Consider the following 11857-nt stretch of genomic DNA (forward strand, 5'->3'; position numbering starts at 1 on the left):
ATATGCACTAGAGCATGTGCATGTAGTTCAAATTTGAATTATGCACCTGAAATGGCTAGAAAACCAATTTAATGTATAAAATGTTCAAACGAACCCTGAATAATTCCAATTTTTTTTACGACACACATATAGTTGCATGTTCACTCCAGATAAAAGGTCTAGCAATTCAAACACCGTCCATTGCCGCTATGACCCCATTATGTAATTCGAATCAAGATGAAAAATCAAGTAGATCGCACACAGTTTATTATCAGCAACCGTGTGAGATGCAGCACAAAATATCCTGGAGCACCGTCGGTGTATAGTATGCCTATGGCTTACGCGATAAGGTGCGTCGGATACAGTCCATAGCCAGCGTCTCAAGCACACTAGCTCGCTCCCCAAATATCATTTCACTGTTCAATCGTCGCCAGTGAAAGATTGGCACGTGGACCCGCGTCGTGAGGGAAACTTCGGTAGCCCACTCCGAAAAGAGCGTGGCCGCAGCCGCCATCCGCGTGTTAACAAGGTGCATAAGCGCGGGCGCAATCTGCGACCGGGTAGCAAAGGCAGCCCAAACGGCCGTTGTTGCTTCTCAAGTGGCGGCAGCAACATCTGCCTCGGGGATAGCAACTGTCGAGAGCGGCACAGCAGCTTTTTGTTCCGCAGCGGCGGCCGTAGCCTGATAGATGCCGCCCACGACCATGTCGAGGCCGCCCATGCCCAGCTCCTGGCGGTCACTGCACAAATCGAATGAAGCTTCTCCGACAATAGTCGGCAACCCACGGCCGAAGAGCTGGCAATCGCCGAGAGCGTTCGAGCAGCTGTCCGCTCCTCCGTCGCATACCTTGCAATGACAGAGCCCGTCCAAGCCCAGATCGCGTCCGCCCACGCGCAGCTCGTGGTGGCCTTTTCCAAAGAGATGGCGGATGCGAATGGCGAGATGATTGCCGAGTATGGTGTGATGGATGCCATGGAGCCCCCGCTACCTCTTGAGCACTGTGTTGGTTTTCCCCGAAGAGGAAGGGATGATGCAGCAAAGTAGCGTAAGTATTTCCCTCAGTTTTTTGAGAACCAAGGTATCAATCCAGTAGGAGGCTACACGCGAGTCCCTCGCACCTGCACAAAACAAATAAATCCTCGCAACCAACGCGATAAGGGGTTGTCAATCCCTACACGGCCACTTGCGAGAGTGAGATCTGATAGATATGATAAGATAATATTTTTTGTATTTTTGTGATAAAGATGCAAAGTAAAGTAAAGCAAAGTAAAAAACCAAAGGACATAACTAAGTAGTAGGAGATTAATATGATGAAGATAGACCCGGGGGCCATAGGTTTCACTAGTGGCTTCTCTCAAGAGCATAAGTATTCTACGGTGGGTGAACAAATTACTGTTGAGCAATTGACAGAATTGAGCATAGTTATGAGAATATCTAGGCATGATCATGTATATAGGCATCATGTCCGACACAAGTAGACCGACTCCTACCTGCATCTACTACTATGAACTCCACTCATCGACCGCTATCCAGCATGCATCTAGAGTATTAAGTTAATGAAAATAGAGTAACACCTTAAGCAAGATGACATGATGTAGAGGGATAAACTCATGCAATATGATGAAAACCCCATCTTGTTATCCTTGATGGCAACAATACAATACGTGCCTTGCTGCCCCTACTGTCACTGGGAAAGGACGCTGCAAGATTGAACCCAAAGCTAAGCACTTCTCCAATTGCAAGAAAGATCAATATAGTAGGCCAAACCAAACTGATAATTCGAAGAGACTTGCAAAGATAACCAATCATACATAAAAGAATTCAGAGAAGATTCAAATATTGTTCATAGATAGACTTGATCATAAACCCACAATTCATCGATCTCAACAAACACACCGCAAAAAGAAGATTACATCGAATAGTTCTCCACAAGAGAGGGGGAGAACATTGTATTGAGATCCAAAAAGAGAGAAGAAGCCATCTAGCTACTACCTATGGACCCGTAGGTCTGAGGTGAACTACTCACACTTCATCGGAGGGGCTATGGTGTTGATGTAGAAGCCCTCCATGATCGATGCCCCCTCCGGCGGAGCTCCGGAATAGGCCCCAAGATGGGATCTCGTGGATACAGAAAGTTGCGGCGGTGGAATTAGGGTTTTTGCTCCGTCTCTAATCGTTTGGGGTACGTAGGTATATATAGGAGGAAGGAGTACGTCGGTGGAGCATCAGGGGGCCCACGAGGGTGGAGGGCGCGCCTGGGGGGGTAGGCGTGCCCCCCTACCTCGTGGCCTCCTCTTTTGTGTCCTGACGTAGGGTCCAAGTCTCTTGGGTCTTGTTCGTTGAGAAAATCACGTTCCCGAAGGTTTCATTCCGTTTGGACTCCATTTGATATTCCTTTTCTTCGAAACCCTAAAACAGGCAAAAAACAGCAATTCTGGGCTGGGCCTCCGATTAATAGGTTAGTCCCAAAAATAATATAAAAGTGGATAATAAAGCCCAATAATGTCCAAAACAGTAGATAATATAGCATGGAGCAATCAAAAATTATAGATACGTTGGAGACGTATCAAGCATCCCCAAGCTTAATTCCTGCTCGTCCTCGAGTAGGTAAATGATAAAAACAGAATTTTTGATGCGGAGTGCTACTTGGCATAATTTTAATGTAATTCTTCTTAATTGTGGTATGAATATTCAGATCCGAAAGATTCAAGACAAAAGTTTATATTGACATAAAAATAATAATATTTCAAGCATACTAACAAAGCAATTATGTCTTCTCAAAATAACATGGCCAAAGAAAGTTCATCCCTACAAAATCATATAGTTTAGTCATGCTCCATTTTCGTCACACAAGAATGCTCTCATCATGCACAACCCCAATGACAAGCCAAGCAATTGTTTCATACTTTAGTAATCTCAAACCTATAAACTTTCACGCAATATATGAGCGCGAGCCATGGACATAGCACTATGGGTGGAATAGAATATAATGAGGGGGGTTATGTGGAGAAGACAGAAAAGGAGAAAGTCTCACATCAACGAGGCTAATCAATGGGCTATGGAGATGCCCACCGATTGATGTTAATGCAAGGAGTAGGGATTGCCATGCAACGGATGCACTAGAGCTATAAATGTATGAAAGCTCAACAAAAGAAACTAAGTGGGTGTGCATCCAACTTGCTTGCTCACGAAGACCTAGGGCACTTGAGGAGGCCGATTGTTGGAATATACAAGCCAAGTTCTATAATGAAAAATTCCCACTAGTATATGAAAGAGACAAAACAAGAGACTCTCTATCATGAAGATTACGGTGCTACTTTGAAGCACAAGTGTGGCAAAGGATAGTAACATTGTCCCTTCTCTCTTTTTCTCTCATTTTTTTGTTTGGCCTTTCTCCTTTTTTATATGGCCTTTCTTTTTTTTATAATTCCTCACTTGGGACAATGCTCTAGAAAATGATGATCATCACACTTCTATTTATTTACAACTCAATGATTACAACTCGATACTAGAACAAAGGATGGCTCTATATGAATGCCTCCGACGGTGTACCGGGATATGCAATGAACCAAGAGTGACATGTATGAAAGAATTATGAATGGTGGCTTTGCCACAAATACTATGTCAACTCCATGATCATGCTAAGAAATATGACAATAATGAATGTGTCATGATAAACGGAATGGTGGAAAGTTGCATGGCAATATATCTCAGAATGGCTATGGAAATGCCATAATAGGTAGGTATGGTGGCTGTTTTTAGGAAGATATAAAGAGGTTTATGTGTGAAAGAGCGTATCATATCACGGGGTGTGGATGCACCGGCAAAGTTTGCGCCAACTCTCGATGTGAGAAAGGGCAATGCACGGTACCGAAGAGGCTAGCAAGGATGGAAGGGTGAGAGTGCGTATAATCCATGGACTCAACATTAGTCATAAAGAACTCACATACTTATTGCAAAAATCTACAAGTCATCAAAAACCTCGGTACTACGCGCATGCTCCTAGGGGGATAGATTGGTAGGAAAAGACCATCGCTCGTCCCCGACCGCCACTCATAAGGAGGACAATCAAATAACACCTCATGTTTCAAATTTGTTACATAACGTTTACCATACGTGCATGCTACGGGACTTGCAAACTTCAACACAAACATTTCTCAATTTCATAACTACTCAACTAGCACGACTTTGATATTATTACCTCCATATCTCAAAACAATCATCAAGCATCAAACTTCTCTTAGTATTCAAAACACTCATAAGAAAATTTTGCTAATCTTGAATACCTAGCATAATAGAATTTTAAGTAAATTACCATGCTATTTAAGACTCTCAAAATAATCTAAGTGAAGCATGAGAGACCAATAGTTTCTATAAAACAAATCCACCACCGTGCTCTAAAAGATATAAGTGAAGTACTAGAGCAAAACTATATAACTCAAAAGGTATAAGCGAAGCACATAGAGTATTCTAACAAATTCCAAATCATGTATGGCTCACTCAAAAGGTGTGTGCAGCAAGGATGGTTTTGGTAAACTAAAAATTAAAGACTCAAATCATACAATACGCTCCAAGCAAAACACATATCATGTGGCGAATAAAAATATAGCTCCAAGTAAAGTTACCGATAGAAGTAGACGAAAGAGGGGATGCCTTCCGGGGCATCCCCAAGCTTTGGCTTTTAGGTGTCCTTAGATTATATTGGGGGTGCCATGGGCATCCCCAAGCTTAGGCTCTTGCCGGTCCTTGTTCCATAATCCATCAAATCTTTACCCAAAACTTGAAAACTTCACAACACAAAACTCAAAGTAGAAAATCTCGTGAGCTCCGTTAACGAAAGAAAACAAAAGAACACTTCAAGGTACTGTAATGAACTCATTTTTTATTTATATTGGTGTTACACCTACTGTATTCCAACTTCTCTATGGTTTATAAACTATTTTACTAGCCATAGATTCATCAAAATAAGCAAACAACACACGAAAAACAGAATCTGTCAAAAACAGAACAGTCTGTAGTAATCTATAGCTAGCACAAGATCTGGAACCCCAAAAATTCTAAAATAAATTTATCGACGTGAGGAATTTATCTATTAATCATCTGCAAAAATAATTAACTAAATATCACTTTTCAAATAAAAATGGCAGCAGTTCTCGTGAGCGCTAAAGTTTCTGTTTTTTACAGAAAGTGTAACAAGACTTTCCCCAAGTCTTCCCAACGGTTCTACTTGGCACATACACTAATTAAACACAAAAAACACAACCAAAACAGAGGCTAAATAAATTATTTATTACTAAACAGGAGCAAAAAGCAAGGAATAAAAAATAAAATTGGGTTGCCTCCCAACAAGCGCTATTGTTTAACGCCCCTAGCTAGGCATAACAAGCAAGGACAGATCTAGGTATTGCCATCTTTGGTAGGCAATCCATAAGTGGCTCTCATAATAGATTCATAAGGTAATTTGATTTTTTTTCTAGGAAAGTGTTCCATGCCTTTCCTTAATGGAAATTGGAATCTAATATTTCCTTCCTTCATATCAATAATTGCACCAATCATTCTAAGGAAAGGTCTACCAAGAATAATAGGACATGAAGGATTGCAATCTATGTCAAGAACAATAAAATCTACGGGCACATAATTCCTATTTGCAACAATAAGAACATCATTAATTCTTCCCATAGGTTTCTTAATAGTGGAATCCGCAAGGTGCAAGTTTAAAGAGCAATCATCAAAATCACGAAAACCTAACAAATCACACAAAGTCTTTGGAATCGTGGAAACACTAGCACCCAAATCACATAAAGCATAGCATTCATGATCTTTAATTTTAGTTTTAATAGTTGGTTCCCACTTATCATAAAGTTTTCTAGGGATAGAAACTTCCAATTCAAGTTTTTCTTCATAAGATTGCATCAAGGCATCAACGATATGTTTAGTAAACGCTTTATTTTGACTATAAGCATGAGGAGAATTTAGCACGGATTGCAACAAGGAAATACAATCAATCAAAGGGCAATTTTCATAGTTAAATTCCTTGAAATCCATAATAGTGGGTTTAGCAACATCTAGGGTTTTAATTTCTTCAATCCCGCTTTTATCAATTTTAGCATCAAGATCAAAAAATTCCAAATTCTTGGAACGTCTTCTAGGTAAAGGTGGATCATATTAATTCCCATAATTATCAAGATTAATATTGCAAAACAAAGATTTAATAGGGGACACATCAATACCTTTTAGATCTTTATCTTTATTTTCATAGGAACTAGAAGAACACGCTCTTATAAAGGCATCTTTCTTAGCACGCATCCTAGCGGTTCTTTCTTTGCACTCATCAATGGAAATTGTCATGGCTTTGAGAGACTCATTGATATCATGCTTAGGTGGAATAGATCTAAGTTTCAAAGAATCAATAACAAGATAAATTCTATCAACGTTCCTAGCCAACTCATCAATCTTAAGCAATTTTTCTTCAATCAAAGCATTAAAATTCTTTTGTGAAGTAATAAATTCTTTAATATTAGATTCAAAATCAGAGGGCATCTTATTATAATTTCCATAAGAATTGTTGTAGGAATTACCATAATTATTAGAGGGATTACTAGGATAAGGCCTAGGATTGAAATTTCCTCTATATGCGTTGTTACCAAAATTGTTCCTACCAACAAAATTCACATCCATAGATTCTATTCTCAATCAAAGTAGACAAGGGTATATCATTAGGATCAGAAGAAACACTCTTACTAGCAAATAATTTCATAAGTTCATCCATCTTTCCACTCAAAACATTAATTTCTTATATCGCATGCACCTTTTTATTAGTAGATCTTTTAGTACGCCATTGAGAATAATTAACCATAATATTATCTAGGAGTTTAGTAGCTTATCCTAAAGTGATTTCCATAAAAGTGCCTCCCGCGGTCGAATCTAAAGATTTCTAGAAGCAAAATTCAATCCAGCATAAAAAAATTGTATAATCATCCACAAATTTAAACCATGAGTAGGGCAATTACATATCATTAGTTTCATTCTCTCCCAAGCTTGTGCAACATTTTCATGATCAAGTTGCTTAAAATTCATAATATTTTTTCTAAGAGAAGATCTTAGCGGGAGGAAAATACTTCGAGAAAAAAGCATCTATGCACTTGTTCCATGAATCAATACTATTTTTAGGCAAAGACGAAAACCAAGCTTTAGCACGATCTCTAAGAGAAAAAGGAAATAGCTTCATTTTAACAATATCATTATCCACATCTTTCTTCTTTTGCATATCACACAAATCAACGAAGCTATTTAGATGGGTAGCGGAATCTTCACTAGGAAGGCCGGAAAACGGATCTTTCATGACAAGATTCAGCAAAGCAGTATTAATTTCACAAGATTCAGCATCGGTAAGAGGAGCAATCGGAGTGCTAATAAAATCATTGTTGTTGGTATTGGTGAAGTCACACAATTTAGTGTTATCTTGAGCCATCGTGACAAACAAGCAAACTAACACACAAGCAAACAAAAAGCAAGCGGGCAAAAGGAGGCAAACGGGAAAGAGAAGGAGGATAGAGAGAGAGGGCGAATAAAACGGCAAGGGTGAAGTGGGGGAGAGGAAAACGAGAGGCAAATGGCAAATAATGTAATGCGGGAGATAAGGATATGTGATGGGTACTTGGTATATTGACTTTTCGTAGACCTCCCCGGCAACGGCGCCAAAAATCCTTCATGCTACCTCTTGAGCACTACGTTGGTTAAGTAGTAGGAGATTAATATGATGAAGATAGACCCGGGGGCCATAGGTTTCACTAGTGGCTTCTCTCGAGAGCATAAGTATTCTACGGTGGGTGAACAAATTACTGTTGAGCAATTGACAGAATTGAGCATGGTTATGAGAATATCTAGGCATGATCATGTATATAGGCATCACGTCCGGGACAAGTAGACCGACTCTTGCCTGCATCTACTACTATTACTCCACTCATCGACCGCTATCCAGCATGCATCTAGAGTATTAAGTTAATGAAAATAGAGTAACGCCTTAAGCAAGATGACATGATGTAGAGGGATAAACTCATGCAATATGATGAAAACCCCATCTTGTTATCCTCGATGGCAACAATACAATACGTGCCTTGCTGCCCCTACTGTCACTGGGAAAGGACACTGCAAGATTGAACCCAAAGCTAAGCACTTCTCCCATTGCAAGAAAGGTCAATCTAGTAGGCCAAACCAAACTGATAATTCGAAGAGACTTGCAAAGATAACCAATCATACATAAAAGAATTCAAAGAAGATTCAAATATTGTTCATTGATAGACTTGATCATAAACCCACAATTCATCGGTCTCAACAAACACACCGCAAAAAGAAGATTACATCGAATAGTTCTCCACAAGAGAGGGGGAGAAAATTGTATTGAGATCCAAAAAGAGAGAAGAAGCCATCTAGCTACTAACTATGGACCCGTAGGTCTGAGGTGAACTACTCACACTTCATCGGAGGGGCTATGGTGTTGATGTAGAAGCCCTCCGTGATCGATGCCCCCTCCGGTGGAGCTCCGGAACAGGCCCCAAGATGGGATCTCGTGGATATAGAAAGTCGGTGGAATTTGGGTTTTTGCTCCGTCTCTGATCGTTTGGGGGTACGTAGGTATATATAGGAGGAAGGAGTACGTCGGTGGAGCAACAGGGGGCCCACGAGGGTGGAGGGCGCGCCTAAGGGGGGGGTAGGCGCGCCCCCTACCTTGTGGCCTCCTCTTTTGTGTCTTGACATAGGGTCCAAGTCTCCTGGGTCTTGTTCGTTGAGAAAATCACGTTCCCGAAGGTTTCCTTCCGTTTGGACTCCGTTTGATATTCCTTTTCTTTGAAACCCTAAAACAGGCAAAAAACAACAATTCTGGGCTGGGCCTCCGGTTAATAGGTTAGTCCCAAAAATAATATAAAAGTGGATAATAAAGCCCAATAATGTCCAAAACAGTAGATAATATAGCATGGAGCAATCAAAAATTATAGATACGTTGGAGACGTATCAGCCCCTTCCCCAGGAGACCGTCGGGCGCGAGCTGGACATGGAGGCGGCGGCGGAGATCGACGAGCACCAGCCGTAGTAGTACTCTTTGTTTTGTTTAATTAAGAGCGCCGGTCTTTAATTTGTTAGAGTGATGTTTAGGTCATCTAGCTCTGTTTAATTGCTGAACTTGCTCGATTAAGAAGTGTAGGTGTGTTGTAGTCTCCTTTGTGTACCCAAATTATGCAATGACGTGGATGACCACTGTAACCATGGAAATTCGAATCAAAACTTTTGACATTCAAACTCATCACACACGGTGAAGCTATCTAAATCGTTTGTGATGTCCACATAGCATACACAGTTCTGAATAAGGGACCATGTCTGATGACACTTTGCGCGCCAGTTTTTTGACTAAAGTGATTCCAAATTTTCGGCTTCCGCGGAAATATCTACCTCCCCGCCCCCTCCCCCTTACCAAAAGCCACATTTCCCCTCTTTCTGCCTTCCTTTCCAAGTTGAAACCTTCACTCCTTGCTTGCAGTGCCGCCTCCTCGTCGGCGACCCTCCTTCACGCTGCTCGGCCACGTCTATCCAGGAAGGTAATCCACACCCGACCCCCATCCTCCTCCTCCTTCCACATCCCACATGCCCCGACCGCCGGCGCGAGCGCGACACCTTCCACCCAAATCACTGACCCCTCCACCAAATAAGCGCCACCCTAAGCCATGGTGCACGCAGTATAGCCAGGATCTCAATGAGCATTTGGCAGCGGAGAAGAAAATCGCGGCCGCACGCGCGGATGAGGTCGCGATGGCTGCCATTCGTACCGACCCCCAGATCTTGGAGGAGCACCTTGACATTTGCAAGTTACACCAGTTAAGCATGCTCGGTTTACCCGTTGCGTGTGTTGCTCCTTCCTTTCTTTCACAAATTCTAGTGAATTGTGCTATCTAATTTTACCATGCAATCTGGTGCTCTAGTGTATATGTTTGATATGTCGTGCAGTGTGGTGCTCACTTATTAACTATTTTGTTAATTAGTTGTCATCTTTAGTTAACTGTTTGGTTCAATTCTGCAAATGTGATGTTCGATTCTTCAGGCTGCAATTTTGTATTGTCTTCCATGTGAGAAATAAATCGAATTTATCTTTACAAAATACATGAGAAACGAATACAATTGCTATATTTACAAGTTGTCAAGCAGGCTTGGTTTGGTTATACATTGTGCAATGTGGTGCTTAGTTAACGTTTGTTTCATTTGTGTAGTGGTGTTTAGTTAACTGTTTGGTTCACTTCTGCAATGCGATGTTCAATTGTTGTGGGTGCATTCTGTTATTGTATACCATGTGAGGAATAAATTGAATTTGGCTATAGTAAATACATGAGAAACAAATACAATTGCTACAATTGGATGTAGTTAACTGTTTGGTTAACTTTCTGATCTTCTATTAGGAGTATGTTATATTGTGCAATGTGGTGCTCAGTTAATGTTTGGTTCATTTATTGTGGTGTTTAGTTAACTGCTTGGTTCAATTCTGCAATGCGATGTCCAATTGTCGTGGATAGAATTTTGTATTGTTGTGCATGTGAGGAATAAATCAAATTTGGCTGCACTTAATACATGAGAAACATATACAAGTGCTATATTTCCTAGTTCTTAATAATGCTTGGTTTGGGTAAATGGGTTTTCCGTGTGGCTTGAATTAATCTGATGAATCTGCAATGTGCTTATTTTTCATCAACATATTTTACTGATAGCATGTGAACCCTTACTTAACCTGATGACTAACTATCTTATATGTGTTGTAGGGAAACAATGGGAAGCAGTGAAGTTTACAATCGAGGTTAGCATGTGCATGGTCCGTTCTCTAATAGCACATTATTGTGCAATTGCAAGAACCATTCTAATATTTTGGTTTTTAACAATTTGGTCTTGCACATGTAGGTCCTGCTGTCAGAGGTTTTGACCCACTGTTCGACCCTTTTTGCATATGGGGAAATGAGTTGTCCATGAATATCAGTCAAATCAAGAAACTCAGAAAGATTGTTAGGATAAAGAAATCAGGGACAAAAAACAACAAGATCTTTGTCTGCACAATGAAGAAGACATCAGTTCACTACAAGATGGTACTAACTATTATACCTTGCCTTTTTTTATTCCTTTGCCCCATTTCCAATATTTAGAAGATATTTATGCACATCCTTGTTTTTAGGCCTTTCCAAAGCAGTTCACTGATGATTACCTCTCAAACCACCTCTATGGTCAGGAGGCGAGGAAGGTATTCATACAACACCCACGGTTCAATATTGAAGTGTTCCTGAAGAGGACGAAGGATGGACGGTCAATCATCCACAGGCACTGGCCTAAAGTTGCAAAGACCTGCAACATGAATGAAGGCTCAATATTTGCCTTCCGCTTCAGCAGTTTTCCAAATGAGATGCATCTATCTACATACCGTCTATGATGCCAATTTCAAAAGATTCTACATGTTGCATGTGGATCTTGCTGTTGGTGCAGTTGTGTAATGGGGTAGCTGAGTGCTGAAGCTATATCATGTTGTACTCTGATGTATTTCAATTATGAAATTATGCTTCCTTAATATGGAAATGAAATATATTGTGTGCTTAATATGAAATGTCAATTAGATTAATAAATGGATTATGAATAATCGGATAATTAGCCTGCTAATGGCGAATTAGCCTGCAAATTGAGTTTTGCTATTCCAAACGGTTTTGAAAAAATACCATGGGTGATGACCTCAGGCAACGCACACAGTTTCTAGGAATAAACCGTGTTGGATCAATGAACAATCACACATGACTTTCTATTGAAAACTGTTTGTGTTCGGCCACCTTGCGCAAACGTTTACCACATAAAAACTGT

Source organism: Triticum urartu, chromosome 1, assembly GCF_003073215.2.
Source record: "Triticum urartu cultivar G1812 chromosome 1, Tu2.1, whole genome shotgun sequence".
Classification (NCBI taxonomy): Eukaryota; Viridiplantae; Streptophyta; class Magnoliopsida; order Poales; family Poaceae; genus Triticum; species Triticum urartu.